This window comes from Chrysemys picta, unplaced genomic scaffold, assembly GCF_011386835.1.
Source record: "Chrysemys picta bellii isolate R12L10 unplaced genomic scaffold, ASM1138683v2 scaf3220, whole genome shotgun sequence".
Classification (NCBI taxonomy): Eukaryota; Metazoa; Chordata; order Testudines; family Emydidae; genus Chrysemys; species Chrysemys picta.
The window spans coordinates 1-6,477 of NW_027055922.1; the positions used below are offsets into that span (position 1 = coordinate 1).

General features: G+C 44.4%; 1 long non-coding RNA gene across 1 annotated transcript; it reads right to left on the reverse strand.

The window, feature by feature from the left end:
- Positions 1-281: 281 nt before the first annotated feature.
- LOC135980425 (uncharacterized) lies at positions 282-5,034 on the reverse strand. Its single transcript, XR_010597501.1, has 3 exons — positions 4,954-5,034; positions 762-886; positions 282-372 (listed from the first exon to the last, which is right to left on the reverse strand). It is a non-coding gene; the product is annotated as an uncharacterized LOC135980425 (long non-coding RNA).
- Between the last annotated feature and the right edge of the window lie 1,443 nt (positions 5,035-6,477).

Here is a 6,477-nt window from a genome sequence, read left to right on the forward strand (position 1 = left end):
CACTCCCATTTAACCAGGCTCTATCTGGACACTCCGTCCAGTTTAGCAATCTAGGAAACAGGGTAGTTGTGACACCCTGACCCCTGCTCAGGACTCCTGGAGGGTGTGACCCCCAGGCTGAGAATACACAATCTATTCAAGTGCTACAGACACATTAAAATCCCTTGGAAAGTGTTTTCCCAGTGCTAACCAGGCCCCCTTTTTTATCCAGTCCATGTTGTAATATTCTGTAACCCTCTCTTCCCCTGAGGTGGCTTATTCATGTCACTGCCATTCCTTACCTTTTGCAGGGATGAACTGACAGGTACGAAGCCAGAGAGCATCTTGACATCGATAATGGCCATGTTGGAGATATTGCGTTTCCCGGCATAACTGAAATGGGAGGGACTGGGTCACTCTGGACCACGAATGTGGAGGAAACAGAATGATACCTTCGGCTCCAGAGCACATACACAGCCTGCAAAGGCCTTTTTGAATTGCATGTAATTGCTGATCATTTATTAACATGGAAGAGGTGTGGAAATGACCAATGATAGATGTCCAAGAAGGGGACAAGTATCCCCAGGGAGGGACAGTTGTCTGGAAAGAGGGGGTATCCCTGGGGTTTGGGGTAAGTGTCTAGCAGGCAAAGGCGATTAGTAATCTCAGGTATTTTACACAGACTATCTAATAGCACTTTAATATTTGTAATCTGTTCTTTCAAAAGCCATCCCGTCTTAACCAGCCAGTTCTTGTCATCCAGGCAACTGAAGGGAGGTTACCTGGTTGAGAGGATGATGTCAAACTTTGCCCGGAAACTGTCTGCGCAGGAAGCATTTGCCGTCTGCACTGAGAGAGAGAACCCAGAAGTCTTATTGGGAAGAAGGATGTTGTATCTCAGGGTTGTCTGGAACAGCTTCGCCATCACTGCTTACTACAAAGACTCGGTTTCCAAGAGCGAGTCTTTGTAGTAAGCAGTTATGGCGAAGCTGCCAGGCTCCACCCCCCTTGCTGCTGGCAGGATTGGCTTGGCTTGGCTCGGCTCAGCACTGAATGTGCGGTGAGGTGTGTCGAGCCATCTGAACATGCGCCGCTATATGGCACTGCATAGCGGATAATCACCTGCAGCTCTGGGGGAACCATCACGAGAATTGGCTCTTTGCAGTAGGTTGGCACTTCAGCTGCCGGCTGCAAAGGCAGGGGCACTCAGCCATAACAAATAATAAAGATCAAAGAGTTTGGTTCAGGCTCATTTCCAGTCCGGGAATGGTTTGCCTGTCCCTGGGATACAAAGGAAAGAATCATTTGTGAGTGGTCATTAGCGTTTTCAACAGCGCCTAGGTGATGTAAAGCCCAAGTCCCATTGAAAGTCCCTTACATGCTGTAGAAAGTTTTACCCCTTCATGCCTTGGGCTAAATCCTCCTCTCAGTTACATCTCTTACTTCGCAGGGGTGCTGGGCTGGTGTAACCCAGGGAAAAGTTTGGTCTCTCAAATAATCCAGTTTCAAAAGCTTTAACAGAGAAGGGCGACTAGGATGATTAGAGGAATGGAAAACCTGTCGTATGAAAGGAGACTAGAGGAGCTTGGGTTGTTTAGTCTGACAAAACGAAGGCTGAGAGGGGATATGATTGCTATCTTTAAATATATCAGAGGGGTAAATACAAGGGAGGGAGAGGAATTATTCCAGTTTAGTACTAATCTGGACACGAGAACGAATGGATATAAACTGGCCGTGGGGAAGTTCAGGCTTGAAATTAGACGAAGGTTTCTGACCGTCAGAGGGGTGAAGTATTGGAACGGCCTTCTGAGGGAAACGGTGGGGGCGACGGACCTGTCTGGTTTTAAGATTAAGTTAGATAAGTTTATGGAGGGAATGGTTTAAGGGTCAAACATAGTAGCCAAAGAATACCAAGCAATGGTAGGTAAATAATATAATGGCTAACAGGGGTCAGGCTGGAGACTCTTGCCTAAATGCTCGGGGTCTTACTGATCGCCATATTTGGGGTCGGGAAGGAATTTTCCTCCAGGGTGGATTGGCTGAGCCCTGGAGGTTTTTCGCCTTCCTCCGCAGCATGGGGCAGGGATCGCTAGCAGGAGGGTCTCTGCCAATTGAAGTCACTAAACCCCAGGATTGGGGACTTCAACAGCAGAGTCCAGGGAAGGGGTAGGGACGATTTTGTGGCCTGCAGCATGCAGGGGGTCAGACCAGATGATCATAATTGGTCCCTTCTGACCTTAAAGTCTATGAGTCTATGAGTCTATGAGATGAAAAATGGTAATGAAAATTAGAAATCAGTCTGATCTATTGACCCACCTGTTGTGGTGCCTCGCAACTCCTTTTTTGCTCCATGCCTGGAGAAATCCTGACTGAATGCACCAATTCCCCAAGGGTAACATTTAGTGACTGGAGAACTACTTCAGCAAACCACCAAACTGCCAAGCTTTCCATCAGTAACATTAAAAGCCCTCCCTTCCCCACAACTGAGGTTCCATCCAGCTGAACAATGTAAGGAATAAGTGTGCCACCAAGTGGCCAGACAGAAGTGTGGGGAAAAAACATGTTAATCCCCATTAGCCTTTTGATCTGCCTAGGGATTTATAGGGTTCTCATCACCAATGTATCTGCATCTTATAAACTCTGTGAAGTAGGGAAATGCTATCACTGTGACCGAGTAGGATATGTCTGGATCAGTTTATGAATTCTATTGTACACTATGTGTTGAACTCTAGTCTGGACTCATGCAAGGGTAGCCTGTTGCATTGCATTCCAGACAGCTGTCGTAGATCCTTTCTGAAGACCCATCATCAGAGTCATCTGGAGCTACTGATTCTGAATGACTGAACTATTGGTCCAACCCCGTGGAACAATGGTCTCTACACTGGGCCCACAAGGGTAGGGGGCAAGCATAACTGGGGGATCTGGAGCATCTCAGTTTGAGCACATGGCTCAGAGTCATGGCCCTATTTAAGAGCAAGATTCTGCTCTGTGCAGGGGCCCATCCACTGCAACATGTAAGAAGGGCTTGAAAGAGAGAAGGCAGGAGAGAGTTTCAGGCTAAGCAGAGTCTGACAAACCAGGGACTTACAGAAGGGATGAGATCAGACTCAGGACAGTGCATTTCAGGGCTTCTGTTATTCTCAAAGATCTGTCATTCTTGAATGCTTTAAAAGTAAAGCCACGATGGTTAAGAAACATCTTTGCTAAGTCTGTGTTCCTTACTTTCCTGCCAGAGTCCCAGTAGAAGCCCAGAGACCCTTAGCCTAGTTGGGAGTCTGATGGAGAATGAGTAAGCAACTGGGAGGTTTGAGAGGTTTCAGGATCCAGGGCAGCTGGATGGCAGCACCCCATATCCCAACAGATCTGAGCTTCTGAGTGTGCTGGGGAGTCTCAGAGCTAGAAACAGTGACTAGACTCTACCCAGATCCAATTGACTTGGATTGGGCCCTCTCACAACAATGATTGGGCCCACTCACAACAGACTGATGCCTATACGGAGGGTACTGCACCAGGTTGTAACCATACCCATTTTTCAGACAGGAACTAAGGCACATAGAGATTACGTGATTTGCCCAAAGTCACATAGGCAGCTTTGCCAAAGCCAGAAATTCAACCCAGATCCCCTGAGTCCAGTGCATTGATCACAACACCATTCTTCCTCTCATTGATTGTGTTGTCTGGAGATGGCAAAGTAGGGTTCAAAGTTTGTTCACCTTTAGTATGATGTTTGTCTAGGAGGATCCTTTCACCATGACTAGCACACTATATGGGTTAAGATTCAAGGTGCAGCCACTCAGCAGGAACAAAAGGGGCAGTGCTATTCCAAATGGCTTCTATTGTTAGCCTCTTGGCAGCTGCTATTTTAATGGATGAAATGTTTCTAACGAGAGGTGCACAGAGTTCTGGCCTCTCAGAGTTAGCCATTATAAACTATAGCAGCTCTTTGGGTTTTTTGACCTCATAATGCTTGTTTTCCCAGTTCTGGCTGCATCATATGACATTTTCCCCACCCGTTCAATGCTGCACTGCTTCACTAGAGCATTTCCTGTGGACCATCCTTGTTGCAGTGATTTACTCAAGGTCACTCTGTGAGTCAGTGGAAGAGACCGGAAGAGGACCCACGTCTTCTCCCTCCCATTCCTGTGTTGCAGTCCGAAGACCACAGGTTAAGGACTGAATTCTGATGTGTTTTCTGCCAGGGAGATGGGTTCCTCTGGGAGGATGCAAATCAAAAAGCCCAGAGTGAAGCATGTGAGAGCTAGGGACAAGACATGGTCAGTAGAAGGGAACTGGCTCTGGGATAGACTGCCAGAGGAGATCAGGTGAATACAGAGCCTGACTATCTTTAGGAAATCCTGCAGAACCTTCCTCTTTGGAAAAAAAAAAATCTTTCCACCATAGCAACAGTGAGACTCACAACACTGATGGTGCTCATCTATCAAACATCTACCAAACAAATGCCTGCAAAAAAAAAAAAAATCTCTGAAAACATCTAACAAGTTTACCTATCCAACCACTCAAACTAAAACATCCCAGGCAGATTTTTACCCCAAATAGGAAGACTGCTATTGATTTAACATGGAAGCAGTTGGATAATACAAAGATGGGCAGTAGTATAAAGCCCTATGACTGACAGATAGACAAACCATACTCCTTCAACTGGAACTCAAGTTTTACAAATAAAGAGGAGGATGTTTGTGTGTGACACATGTCCAGTTACCAGTCATCACCTAAGAAAAACTAATCACGTGTGATACAGAGAAAAAACACCAAGGACCAATTCTTTCTTTCTTTCTGAACTGGACTTAAAGAAGTTGATATATTTGTCCAAAGAGTCTTAAGAAAAGAAATAACAGGGGAGGTAGGAAGGAAGGGGGAGAGAGAGAGACTGGACAGAAGAGAGGGACACAAAAGAAGAAAGGCTGTATTATGTGCTGAAGAAGCCACACGCTGAAGGGTAGGGTGAGCACTTACCTGCACAAAGACACATCCGTTGCCATTCACTTCCAGGGTATAATTCCCTGGGACATCAGGCAGGGAACTCTGCTGCAACAGCATATAGAGTGGAACATATATATATATATATATATATATATATATATATATATATATATACACACACATACAGAGAGCATGAAGAGGTGGGAGTTGTCTTACCAACTCTGAGAGGCCAATTAAGTAAGAGAAAAAAACTTTTGAAGTGATAATCATGATAGCCCAGTACAGACAGTTTATATAGTTCCACTCTATATGCATCCGCAGAAGTGGGCTATAGTCCACGAAAGTTTATGCTTTAATAAATTTGTTAGTCTCTAAGGTGCCACAAGTACGCCTGTTCTTTTTGCTGATACAGACTAACACGGCTGCTACTCTGAAATCTATTGATAGAGATTCTCTAGGTATTAGTCAGGAGGAGAGGATGGAAGAGGATAATGTAAGGGCCAGATCAGATGAGAAACATTCACATAAAAAACAAACCTGACACATCAGGAAAGGGCAGACAAATAAACAGTGACAAGTTTTTAAAGTGCTTGTACACAAATGCTAGAAGTCTAAATAAGAAGATGGGTGAACTAGAGTGCCTCGTGTTAAAGGAGGATATTGATAAAATAGGCATCACAGAAACTTGGTGGAGTGAGGACAAGCAATGGGACACAATCATTCCGGGGTACAAAATATATCGGAAGGACAGAACAGGTCGTGTGGGAGGAGGAGTGGCACTATATCTGAAAGAAAATGTACAGTCAAATGAAGTAAAAATCTTAAATGAATCGACATGTTCCATAGAATCTCTATGGATAGTGATTCCATGCTCCACTAAGAATATAACAGTAGGGATCTATTACACTGCTCTACAGCCAAAATGCTTCTGAAATAAATGTAGTCAAACTTTACTAATTCTGGGTCACTGAGAACAAAAATGATGCTTAAAATTGTTGATTGGCTCTAGTTTTCAAGATATGCTATTGGGTCGGTATATATGACCCTTGACTTGGGAATGGCGGAGCATTCGTGAGTTATAAAGGGAAGGGATCTCAATTTAAACCAGAAATGACTAAAATACATCTTTGACTGGATCTATGAATAAATCTATGATGGGTTTGGACAGTACTTGCTTTTTAGGCAAAACAATGAATGATGCAATCTGAAGCTGGTATTGCGTCATACATGATATGAATTGCATCATGTTATTCCTAGAAGTCGTGGATGATGCAATCATAATGAAGCTTACATCACTCTGCTGAACAAATTGCCCTATATCAGCTCTAGAAATCATACAGTGTGGTGCTCTCTTATTTGTCAGTGTTTGATTTTGCAAAGGGACACATTTCTGTTTAGCCAAAGTGAGCAGAGATGCCTCATACTTGTGTGAACAGTGCAGATAACTTCTGCTATGTTTGTGGTGAAGTGACTTTTGCATCACAAAAGCGCAGTATAACCACTATGGTTAAGAAAGCCTATCACCTTTATTTTGGCTGCAAAATTGGAGATCAGGAC